This window comes from Neovison vison, chromosome 1, assembly GCF_020171115.1.
Source record: "Neovison vison isolate M4711 chromosome 1, ASM_NN_V1, whole genome shotgun sequence".
Classification (NCBI taxonomy): domain Eukaryota; kingdom Metazoa; phylum Chordata; class Mammalia; order Carnivora; family Mustelidae; genus Neogale; species Neogale vison.
Window position 1 is genome coordinate 174,981,560 of NC_058091.1, and position 13,565 is coordinate 174,995,124.

A 13,565-nucleotide genomic window follows, 5' to 3' on the forward strand; every position below is an offset into this window, starting at 1 on the left:
ATATATGAATTGATTTGCTTATAATTAGCAAAAATGAGCCAAAGACTTAAATGGGCACTGAAGCTACACTATTAACAATTTCATGATCTAGAAAATGTAGAAAGAAAACAGAATTTAAAGTATTATTTTAAATGTGGAGTTCCAGGATTCTTTACAACAGTTAGTTAAAGTATGTCCTGAAGTTCCATTTTGAAAAACGAATCCAATAACATGAATCAGCTATGATTTGGCTCCACGATCTGGAATAATGATCTCAGCTAGGAAATCAGTATTTCTCTATAGCCAGTCCAAAAGGTGATTTTTCAGTATGTTATTGTAATGGAAATTTGCAGACTACTTAGGATGAAAACGAACTTCAGAGTCAGATAAACTGTATCCCAGTGTGGGCTCTCCTACTTAGTTATCTCAGCAATCATAGGGTATTTCAACCATATGAGTCTCTGTTTCTTCCATCATTAAAAAAAAAAAGGGGGGTGGGTGGCACCTGGGTAGCTCAGTAGGTTAAGCATCTGCCTTCGGCTTAAGTCATGATCCCAGGGTCCTGGGATGGAGCCCCTCATCAGGCTCCCTGCTCAGAGGGAAGTCTGCTTCTCCCTCTCCCACCCCCTCTGCTTGTAGTCCCTCTCTTGCTGTCTCTTTCTCTGTGTCAAACAAATAAATTTAAAAATTTAACCAAAAAAAAAATGTTTCTAATTGACAAGGGTTTCTTCTATCACTTCAAGGTGGGAGCTTTGTGGCATTTATTTTCTAGTTTCCTAAGTGTAATTTAGAAGTGTAATTTTCTGCATTCTCCAGGGTAAATTCACATTGAGAGTATTGTATCTGTGTTCCAGGAGGAAAATAAAAGAAGAACTTACATTTGTATGAACTATTTGCAAGTATGTCCTCTTAGGAGTCCATTGTCTGTGCCTTTCCAAATGCCAGTCACAAGAGCTCCCATCACCCAAGTACTGCTCACTGCTCAGGGTCCTTTCCGTGGGACCAGGCTGTAGCCAGAGCCCAGCTAAGAACAACCCCCTGCCTTAGCTTCTTTACTTGCCCCATCCTGCCTCCCTCAATCTCTTTGTACTGAGTATACTCCCTCAACCCACTTGCTCAAAGCGTGGCCTTAGCCTCTGCTTCTCAGAGATCCAACCCAATACAGGCATCTTAAAACTGGTGAAAAAGAGTGTGGTTACGGCACTTCCGTGCTTCAGTAGAAACTGTAGCCAGATCAGATTTTGAATAGTTCTTTAAGTTGGTGGATATATAATCTTGGGTGAGTTTTTTAATCTTTAAGTCTCATTTTATTTGCCCTCAAGGAGATAAAAGGTTTTCGTCTGGGCTGCTGTGAAGCTTCACTGAGATGTGTGTGTAGAAACACACATACAAACGTCCAGCACTGATTTTGACAACAGAAGACTCAGCACAGGTCAGTTCTTTATTTTTATACAGCATATTTTCTCTTCCCTGTGCCCTGATCTTTGCTGGGTTCTCATCTGCCTTCATGTTTTTTTGTTTTGTTTTGTTTTTTTACCTTCTATTTCTTGACGGTCTTTTTCTGAATACCTTTCCTGCCTGTGAGGCCAGGAGGTCTACCATGGGAGCTGACTTTGGGAGCATCTCTTATTTAGGATTTGTCTGTAATAATGGAGAAAGCGTTATGGAGTGTTAGCATTGAAGGCATTGGAAAAGTAAACATTGGCTCATGTAAATCCAATGATTATAAAGTCATAAAGCCCTGAAAATGGGATTAAGAAACACCCTGGGCCCTGGCAGGCAATTGGGGATCCCTGAAGCAAAGACTAGAGAAGAAGCTTCCACTCTCTGCTGAGCTTTATGTGCTCTGGGCGGCATCATACAGACCTGGGTTCTTTCCAAAGGTTCATGAACATCAGGGAAACTAAATGTGCCGATGGTCAGAGGAAGAGAAAGTAATTGCCTGGACACAGGCTTTATCAGCAGTCAGGGTAGGGGAGGGGCAAAAAGTGACCTGGCTCAGTAAGAGGTTAGTATAGAACAAAAGAATGCCAAGGATTAATGCCAGGAGCAAGCAGAGGCACAGGAATTCAAGCGGATACCCAGGGCAGCACAATGGTAGCGAAAGGCTATTGAAAATGAGGGGAAAAGTTAGAACTCTCAGTGGCCACTGTCTGAGGATGTCATTCCGAAGGAAAGGAGCGTGCTGGCATCAGCCAGGAACTGTATTTGAGCTCCTCACCCATAAATTTTCTAAAGGACCACCAAAGAATGCAAGGTTAATTGGAAATGTCAGCAGTTTTTAGATTACTTATTTTTATTTTGTTTTATAGCAGTTCTGAGAGCCACAGCAACCTCCTCTAGTGGCCACGGTTTGAATTTTTAATGTTTGTCTCTAAAATACCCTAATAGATAGCATTAGGGAGACTCAGAAGCAGCCTGGCTGCCTCTGAGCTCACTTGCTTTGCCCTGCACCCAGCTCTGCTTTTTCGAGGACTGCTGTTCTCAGCTGGTGTGCGAGAGACACGGAAGGCACATTTGTGAAATATAATACAGTTTCTTATTATTTCCTAGTAGCCCGGGTACTGCGATATGAGATTTTATGTTTATTATCTTATCAGACGCCCAACAAAAAACCTACATATTAGTTTATGTTTCCCTCCAAAATGGCAGGTGAAGAAACTGTGACTCAAAGTTGAGGCATCTCCCCAATATTGTTGTGAAATTAATACCTGACTGAGTTTCTGATTAATTAATTCTAATCCTGGGCAGTCGTATACCAGGTTGGTAATCTGAGGACGGATCCTTTTTTAGCATCCTCAAGTACTCTCCCTGTCCCAAGTCAGATCAACTGAAGCCTTCTCTGTCATCCTTACCTGAAATAGAAATAAAGGCCATATCTGTACTCCAATGTTTATAGCAGCAATGGCCATGGTCACCAAACTATGTAAAGAACAAAGATGCCCTTCAACGGATGAATGGATAAGGAAGATGTGGTCCATATACACTATGGAGTATTATGCCTCCATCAGAAAGGATGAATACCCAACTTTTGTAGCAACATGGACGGGACTGGAAGAGATGATGCTGAGTGAAATAAGTCAAGCAGAGAGAGTCAATTATCATCTGGTTTCACTTATTTGTGGAGCATAACAAATAGCATGGAGGACAAGGGGTGTTAGAAAGGAGAAGGGAGTTGGGGTAAATTGGAAGGGGAGGTGAACCATGAGAGACTATGGACTCTGAAAAACAATCTGAGGGGTTTGAAGTGGCGGGGGGGTGGGAGGTTGGGGTACCAGGTGGTGGGTATTATAGAGGGCACGGATTGCATGGAGCACTGGGTGTGGTGAAAAAATAATGAATACTGTTTTTCTGAAAATAAATAAATCAATTTAATAAAAAAAAGAAAGAAAGAAAAAAAAAGAAAGAAAGGCCATGTTACAGATTTTGTCATTGTTATGGGTCTGTAACATCTAAATTAAAATGGGAGCTTGTTCTGAAAATGTGTCTTCTGGACAGGTCTGCCAGCCTCCCTGCTGTCACCTGGGTCTTCACCTCTAAGCTTTATGTATTCACAAATGCGGAGGCTGCCATTCAACCATGCTTTGTAGACAAACACATTTGGAGTAAACAAAGAGAATCTTATGTATATCAAAAAACCTTGTAAATTTGTAGTCACTACCCTTCACTGACTCACTTTTATTTGGGAATGATCTTTCTTTCTTTCTTTCTTTCTGTTAGTCACCATACAGTACATCATTTGTTTTTGTCATAGTGTTCCATGATTCATTGTTTATGTACTATTGTACATAAACAGTGCTCCATGCAATCTGTGCCCTCTTTAATACCCACCACCAAGCTCACCCACCCCCCAACCCCCTTCCCTCTAAAACCCTCAGTTTGTTTCCGGGAGTCCACAGTCTCACTTGGTTCATTCCCCCTCTGATTCCCCCACTTCATTTTTCCCTTCCTTCTCCTAATGTCCTCCACGCTATTCCTTATGTTGCACAAATAAGTGAAACCATGTGATAATTGATTTTCTCTGTTTGACTTATTTCACTTAGCATAATCTCCTTCATGACATTTTTTTCTTAAGATTTATTTCTGCTCTGGATTTGACGTAGTCACAGTGTCTTCTGGGCTGACCTCTGGATTTTTCTTATTTTATACAAAAATGTCAATTCTGGTGTTCTTAGGTGTCATATATTTAAATTCTTGGTATTTAAAAAACGACCAGTGAATTTCCAAACTAGGTCAGTTTTAGAACTAGTTTGAAATAATTGGTAAAAAATAGGAAGTTACAAACCAAATCAGAAGCAAGGTTTTAATTTCCCTACTCTGACCTTAAGGGGTAGGTCTATAGCTTACTTATATTTTATTTTATTTTTTAAAATATTTTCTTTATTTATTTGACAGAGATCACAAGTAGGCAGAGAGCTAGGCAGGGTTGGGGGAGCAGGTTCCCCGCTGAGCAGAGAGCCCGATGTGGGGCTCGATCCTAGAACCCTGAGATCATGACCTGAGCCGAAGACAGGGGCTTAACCCATTGAGCCATCCAGGCATCTCTAGCTTACTCATATTTTAAAATCAGGAGACTGCAATATCAGCTGCCTCACAGTGCCAGCAGGTATTGATGAATGAATGGAGCTGTGTGTAGGAATACCACTGTAGAGTCCTGAGATTGTCTTAGGGAGATAGTAATTGTTACTCAAGGGTACCTGGGTGGGTCAGTGAGTTAAAGCCTCTGCCTTCAGCTCGGGTCATGATCCCGGGGTCCTGGGATCGAGCCCCACATCGGGCTCTCTGCTCAGCAGAGAGCCTGCTCCCCCCACCCTGCCTGCCTCTCTGCCTACTTGTGATCTCTCTCTGTGTCAAATAAATAAATAGAATCTTTAAAGAAAAATAAAAAGAAATTGTTACTCAGCATCATCTGGTGATTGCTCAGAAAAATCAGGAATAGCATTACCAGATTTAACTTATCAAGAGAAACCAGAAATTCAGATTTTCGTATGTATTTCTTTGAGTTACAAATATTTTCAAGTAGTTTAACAAAGTATAAAGTATAGCATGGGCCAAAGAAAAACTTCTCTGAGCCAAAATTGGCCTAAATTGGACCAGTTCTTTTTTTTCAGTGATTTTTTTAACCACAATTTTATTTTTTAAACATCTTAATTTTATTTTTTCAGTGAAGACCAGTTCTTATTTTTATTTATTTAAAGATTTATTTATTGTACTTATTTCTTTTCTTTTTAAAAAAAAATTATTTATTTGTCAGAGACAGAGAACAAGCAGGCAAAGTGGCAGGCAGAGGCAGAGAGAGAAGCCGGCTCCCCACTGAGCAAGGAGCCTGATGCGGGACTCGATCACAGGACTCTGGGATCATGACCTGAGCCAAAGTCAGCAACTTAACCAACTGAACCACCCAGGCATCCCAAGAATTATTTATTTTAGAGAGAGAAGGGGAAAGGGCAGAGGGAGAGGGAGAGAGAGAATCTTGAGCAGACTCTATGTCCAGATGGAGCCTGTTGCGGGGCTCGATCTCACAACCTTGAGATCACGACCACAGAGATGTTTAACTGACTGAGTCACCCAGGCACCTCTGGACCAGTTTTTAATTTGTTCTGTTAAAGCAGCATATCTGTGAGTGGGCTCTACGATTCTTAGTGCTAATTATCTGCAGTCTCAGCTCAGTCTAATGTGTGACTACGATTTATGTAGAATAAGGCCTTGAAATATTTCCTTAACAAAGGTCACTAACTAAGCATCTCCTGCAATGTTAAGAAGCAAAAAGAAATCTAATTAATAACCTGATTGATTCTGGGGAGTGGATAAATAATATGCACTACAAAGTCATTTAATTTATATGATAAAATGCACCTTGGTTCTCTGTAATCCCCTGTTAAAGACAGGGAAGAAAACCGTTGGAAAATAATCAGGATGAAAAAGACACAGAGGGGCCTAGCTAGAAGCTGAACCAGCTAGAGCATCCCATGAGGGAGGGAGGGAGCCAGGAGTTCTTTGCTAGGGGAAGACCAAAGACTAGACTGTAGGAAAAGCAAATAGAAGCCATGTTTCGAAGACCTGTGTTACAGGTATTTCATCAAGTTTGTAAGGCATGAGTCTGGAATAGCTAGCAGCTTGGTTCTGGAAAGATCTCTGAACCATGTGCAGCTGCTCGGGTGAGTGGGTCAGGACCCCATCATGAGACAGGTGGAAGGGAAAAACCCGGTCACGATATTTTCTCTAGTGACAAATGAGATGTGGTGGTGCAGGGAGAGTGAAGCGTACCAGATGAGTGATGTAAGTCAAAAGACAACATAGGATATGTTGCATAGGATACAGTATTCCGCCCAGACCTCAGAGGTGGGGTATACCAGTGTGTGAAGAAGGGGTCCCGAAGTTATGTAGAAGGGGAAGCAGACTATGGTGAACACACAGATAAAAATAACGTGAGGCGGCAAGCAACAACAATGTTAGCTAATAACATTATATTTCTGAGTGACCAGACCAAAGAGAAGGCATGGAGTGGACGACTCTCCTTTGGCTATTGTTTGGTACAGTCTCATTTCCAAATCATGTATAGACTTTATAGTTCCTAAGGACAAGAATTAAAATACTCTTTTATATAAAATGAGAAAAAAGAACGGGGGGTGCGGTGGAGGATGGTCTTGGAGAAAACGTTGAGAATAAGAAAGACTGCAAGGAAAGAGAAAGGGTTGATGATCCCAGAGTGAGGGTCAGATGTCCTGGCTAAGAGTATTAGAAGAAAACTACTTTTGCTACTTGGTATATCACAGCTGATTTTTGTGGTCCTGGTGGTGGTTATGAGTGTGAGTTCTGTGATCCAACTGCAGACTCCAGCACTACACTCCGTGAACATGGGAGAGTTACCTAAACTCTCTAAACCCCAGTGCCCTTCAGGGTGTACAGTTTGATTATAATTTCATCTACGTTATGGTGTTTTTTAGGAGGCAAACCCAGTAATGAATTGTAAAGTACCTAGAACAATGTCTTAGATGTTATAAACAATCAACAAATACTACCATTATTACAATGTTTGAAAAGTAAGCTAGAGTTAACAGTGAAGACTTTACCTTGGTGAATTTCTTCACTGTGCTTCAGTTTTGTTTCAGTTTTTTCTCAGATTTTCTTTTTTAAAAACAGCTCCCCACCCTCAAGGCTCCCTGAAGACCTCTGAAGTGAAGAAAGGAATGTATGTGTAGGTGTGTGTGTATGTTGTGTGTTTAAGGTTTTTCCTTTCTTTTTTTTTTTTTTGAGATTTTATTTATTTGACTGAGAGAGGGAGATCACAAGCAGACAGAGAGGCAGGCAGAGAGAGGGGGAAGCAGGCTCTCCTCTGAGCGAGACCCCGATCCCAGGACCCCGAGATCATGACCTGAGCTGAAGGCAGAGGCTTAACCCACTGAGCCACCCAGGTGCCCCTGTTTAAGGTTTTCCTAATGAGATCTGTCTGCAGTCAAAATGTCGGTAGTTGGTATCACTGTGTCACTCTGTTTTGGGCATGCTCCTTTCCACAGAATTAATCTGTGTATTTAATTTTGTAACACTGGAACCAGGGAACTGTAAGATCAGGTCATTGTCTGGTAATGTTTACTTTGTCTTCCCACTTCTAGGTTGTGTAGTTCTACACAGGCATTCAATTTAGAACGATTAGTTCCATGGTTAATTACAGGTCTGACTTGGCTAGACCATTTTCTTTCTGATGTTTACTGATCCTGGCAAAGTTCAGATCACTGCTGGATGGCAGTGATGGAGCCTCTAAGTGGAATTTCTAACAGTAATAAAGGGTTGTCATGAATTGTTAAAGAGGATTTTCTTCAGTGCATTTGTCCACTTGGTAGATTCATTAAACTCTTGAATTACTTAATTTCCTTTTAAAGAATCTGAGTAAGCTCTCCAGAAAAAAAGCACTGTACTTACCTAATACCTGACAAAGTAATTTAACTCCCCAATAATATTATATCTACCTTTGGAAACACTTTTATTAGTGTTCCAATTTTTATAGTTAGAAAAGATTTTGAAAATTTTATTTCTCGTGTGGTTTTAGATTAACAACAAAACAGAGAAGAAGATTTCAGAGATTTCCCTTATGCCCTCTGCCCATGCAATGGGATGATTTCCCTCATTATCAACATCCTCCACCATAATGATACATTTGTAAGAATTTCTGGACCTATGCTGACATACTGTAACCACCAAAGTCCATAATTTACAGTATGGTTCATTCTTGATATTGGTATATTCTGTGGTTTTGGATGAATGGATATAGACACATATCCATTATTATGGTATCAGAGTATCTTCAGTGCCTTAAAAATCCTTTGTGCTTCATTTATTCATCTCTTCCCTCAGCCAGCTGGTAACCACTGACCTTTTTACCTTCTCTTGTTGCCTTTTCCGGAATGTCATAGAGTTTAAATCATAAGTTTGTAGCCTTTTCAGATTGACTTCTTTCACTTAGTAATACGCATTTAACTTTCTTCCTTGTGTTTTTATGGCTTGATAACTCATTTTGTTTGAGTGCTGAATAATAGTCCATTGTCTGGATGCACCCCAGTTTATTTGTCCATTCGTCTGCTCAAGATGTCTTGGTTGCTTTTGAGTTTTGCAGTTACGAACAAAGCCAATAAAAACAAATGCGTGCAGGTTTTTGTATGGACATAAGTTTCCAACTCTTTTGGGGCAAATATCAGAGGGTGCAATTGTTGGATGGTATGGTCAGAATATGTTCAGTTTTATAAGAAACTGGAAAACTGTCTTTTAGAATCCTTTCATTTTTTAGTGGTTTAAAATAGCTTTTTATTTTTCTAAAAAATTGTGAGGTTGCTTTGCAACTGAGAAGGAAGCGATACATTCCGTCTTCTCTTCTTGTCATTTGCTTTCTTACTGTTCTCCTAAAAGGACCCATTTCCACCATCCCCGCAAACCAACAGCTGAGCCTGTGGTTTGTGTTGCATGAATAAAGCGTGATCTCTTTGATCTTCGTCTGCTACGTCATGATCTGCTTTCTTGCTTTTCCTTTTCATTCTTGCCTACTGATTTTAGTTGATTCTCAACTCTGTGGTCCAGTTTCTAAAATTGTCGTCTTAAGTTAGAAATATATGTCATAACAGTCTATCTGAAGTATTAAGAAAAGCAGAAATTCAGTCACATGAAAGCTTGAAGAAAAAGAAAATTGACAGAAACTGACAATGATAGGATTGGTTCTTGGCAGGGCTGTAGCTACTTCCTATTACCATTTTTACCTCTTTCTATTTCTGGAAGTGGAGAGTAATTTTGGAGGTAATCATGATTTCCTGCCCTTAGTACTTATATTTTGTGAATTTCTCAAGTCACTTTTATACCTAATTAAACTAAAAACAAGGCTTAATTAATTAATCAGTAATCTGATTTTAAAAGACAATTAGTGCTTCCATATGTCAAGTTGCCAACTTCCAGATATTTCGTTCCTTCTTTCTCTGAATTTTTACACTCAAACACTGCCATATGTATAAATAATGTATAGGGTAAACACACATACAAACACTTGAGCCTCATTATTTGTAGATTTTGCATGTGTGTGAATTCACCTACCACTAAAATTTATTTGTAACCCTCCACATCAGGTGCTTTTATCTTGTACCTGTGCAGAGGGGAATATCAGTGTCCCCTTCCCCCAGCTGGTGTCATACAAGACATCACTTTGCCTTTGGCTATTCCTTTGGCTCTCATACTGTAAATAAGTGTCCATTTTGCAGTCCATTCAGTGGCAACATCTTTCACACTTTTGTGCTTTTTGTTGACAGTTGCACTGTTTAACGTGGCCTCTGTATATAGGGCTGAAATGCTGTCTAGCATTTCTTAATGCACCAGGGCTCCGATGTGCCTCATAAAGGAAATGGGTAGGATAAGCTCCATTCTGGCATGAGTTAGAGTGTTGTTGATCATCAGTTCAATGGTAAGGGATCAACTATATATTAAATAAGATGTTTTTAAAAAGAAAGACACATATAATAAAGTTATGTATTGATTAGCTGAGGAAAATATGGGCAGAGGCTTGCCAGAGCCTGATGCTTTATTTCTCCTGGGAGGATAATTCATTATTTACCAATTCATTGTCTGTGGTGACTTTATAGACCATGACAACCACAATCGGTGAGAATTGACTATATATAACTTACTGAAGTTTTAAATGTATATGTCTGTATTATCTACTCCCTATATACCTGTTGGGATATATAAACACATGCATACTCTATACACATGTGTTTACTTTTCGCATGTTCTCTAGATACGCTACCAAAGTTTAAGGATGACTGATCTATTAAGATGGAGTTTAGGGGCACCTCGGTGGCTCAGTGGGTTAAAGCCTCTGCCTTTGACTCGGGTCATGATCCAGGGTCATGGGATCGAGCCCCGAGTTGGGCTCTCTGCTCAGCAGGGAGCCTGCTTCCTCCTCTCTCTCTCTCTGCCTGCCTCTCTGCCTACTTGTGATCTCTGTCTGTCAAATAAATAAAACAAGAAAATCTTAAAAAAAAAAGATATGGAGTTTAAGGAAATAAAACTAAACACTTTAGATTCACTTGGCTAAGAAATGTGGCCTCACATTTTTTCTACTTGTCAAATAGCTATTCTGGCCAGAGAATCAATTTATTATTTTAGTAATAAAGCCTTTCCTGGGAGTTCGCCTCCCGAACCCTGTCTCTCCTGGGCCTAGCATTTCTTATTCCCCTTTATTGCTGTCATTTTCTTTGCCAAGTCCCTTCCCATTGGTTTGCCTCAGCTGGATTTCATTTGCTAACAGTAGCTACTTACATTATGTCTTAAGCTAGGAAGTAATGGTATCAGCAGGGGCAATGAATAGTAACTGTGCCACCTCTGGAACCTCCTGGCCTTTCAGAAAGGGGGAGCCATGCCATGTGCTGTGCCCAGGGACTGTTCACCTTCCTTCATGCAGAACTGACAGTGCTTCAGTCCCCTTGTACCTCCTCCGGGACCATCTTGGCTTTTTCATGTTCAAGAAGTTGCCTTTTCCTTCTTTTCTGGGCAATGTTTTCTAGCTCCCAGTTAGAATAGAACATATAGGTACATACTCACTTTTTTCGGCTGTTACTGCCACCTGTGTTTTGGGCGTCATGTGAGACAAGGGAACATACATTACTGTTTTCCAGGGGCTTTTAGTTTAGAGTGAGAGGAAGAGTAGTTAAGCCAGGAAGTAGTTAGATGATTTGAAGTAGTGATGAGTTACTATGGAAAGAAAGCAAGGGAATGGAAAGGAAAGTAACTAGGACTAGAGTGGGAAGAGGGTTGCTCTCTTACCACGCTGACCAGGAAAGAGAGAGGGATTTCCTGAAAGAAATTTGGGTCTTGGATCCAGATGTGAAGTTGTATTGAAAAGGCTTGTCAGCTCACACAACATTTATATTCATGGTGCTTTTTACAATTATCCTGATTATTCTACTTTTACTTGGAAACTATTGACAACAGAAACAAGTCTGCCCAAAGACTTTCACCATCTACTAGAGGTAATAATTAATATATTATAAACTTTGTCATACACAATAGGAGACAGGTGCCACAGAAAATTTTGTTTGAGGAAAGAGATACTGTTTCCTACTACTGGTAATGATTTATGCATGTGCATGTTCATTGTCAGAGATGTTTCTAGAAAAGGTGGCTTTAATTAAACAGACTTGAGGGAATGATTGGGAAGTGGCTGTCTGGATGGAAGAATTAGCGGAGTCTGGACATGGAACTAACACTCAGTTTGTAGAAAGCCATGAGTATTAAGCTAGTTTTTATTCCTACTTCTGTGGAAGTTTTTAAGAGAGGTAATAAAACAATCACAGTTGTGCATTAAGGTATTTCTACTTTGATACAGGAAGGAAAGTTGGAGGAGGTGAGAAACTGGAGGATAATCTCCAAGTGGCTATTTCAAAAGTTCTGAGAGAATGAAACATCACAGAAGAAATGAGACTGCAAAGAAGGGAATAGAAGTAGTGATATTTGGGAGTAGAAGTAAAAGGCTTAGGATTGACTTTAAGTATAAGAAAGCTAAGTGATTTTTATCTGTATAATATGTAAAATATTAAAGTGTAACAGGAAAATGATGGGAAAGGTGAATCATGCTTTGGTTTTTGAGACTCTGGGACTAATAAGACGGTAGTGCTGTTGCCCGGATGAATTCAGAGGCTTCCCTTTGCATGTATTTGCAGGAGAAGACTGTAGAGAATTTCTATCATTTTCCTCTACAGTTAGCTAAAATTCACCAAGAATGCAAGGCTGATTCAATCTTCAAAAATCAAATAATTATAAAAAAAATCAATGTAATCATTACATCAGTAGATTAAAAAAAAACTCATATGATCATATCAGTGGCTACAGAAAAAGAATTTGACAAAACCTAACATAGATTCTTGTAAAACACTCCAGCAGACTATGAATAGAGATGAAAGGCATTTCCTCTACAAAAACAGAACAGAACAAACACCTGCAGTTAACATTATACTTAATGGTAAGAAACAGGTGCTTTCTCCCTAACATTGAGAACAAGACAAGGATGTCTTCTTTCACAAGTCCTATTCAACATCATACCGGATATTTTTAAGTAAAGGCGTAAGACAAGACAAATGAAAACTGTCCACAAATTACATAATTGTCTATATAGAAAATAAGAAAATAATTTGTTAAAATACTCTTGGAACTAATAATTGGTTATAGCATGGCTGCAAGATACAAGGTTTACAGACAAAAGTCAATTGCTTTCCTGTGTACTGGCAATGAACAATTAGAATTTCAAATTAAAGACCTAAAGTGTTTATACTAACACCCCAAGATTATATGCTTAGATACTAATCTAATGAATGTTGTACAATATCTGTTTGTGAAAAACTGTGACCTTCTGATAAAGCTCCAAATAAATGGAAATCTATTCTATGGTTATGATTAGAAATACTCAATATTGTAAGATGTCTGTTTCTTCCTAACTTTAGGCACCAATTCAAATGTTATCCCAATTAAAATCATAGCAAGTTGTTTTGTGTATGTTGCTCACCTGGTTCTAAAGATTATATGAAAAGGCAAAAGTGAAAGGTCTAACATTATCTGACATTAAAACTCGCTATAAAACTGCTGTAGTGAAGACAAGCATGGCAGTGGGGACAGAATGGACACACAGATCAGTAGAAAAGAAAAGCGACCCTAGAGAGACACTTGCCACATGCAGTCAGCTGCTCTGTGACAAAGGAGCAGCAGTAGTTCACTGGAGAAAGGATAGTCTTTTAAAGAAAGGATGGTGGATCAGCTGGAGGTCCACAGGCACAACAACAGCAAAAACAGAAAGAATATAAACACAGATCTCACGTCTTTGACAAAATGTAACTCAAACTGTATTATAAACCTCAATGTAAATGCCAGACAATAGAATTACTAAAAGATAACATACGATGCAAGGTCTGGGTGACCCTGAATTTGGTGATAAGTTTCTACATATGACACTGGAAGTATGAGCTATGAAAGAAAAACAATTGATAAGTTGGACCTCATTAAAATTAAAACCTTTGCTCTGTGAAGACATTTTTGGGAATAGAAAAATATATCCACATACT

At 39.4% G+C, this 13,565-nt stretch overlaps 1 pseudogene; it reads left to right on the top strand.

Annotated features, from left to right (window-relative positions):
• Positions 1-6,013: 6,013 nt before the first annotated feature.
• The window catches only part of LOC122917327, a 39,695-nt pseudogene continuing 32,143 nt past the window's right edge, over positions 6,014-13,565 (top strand).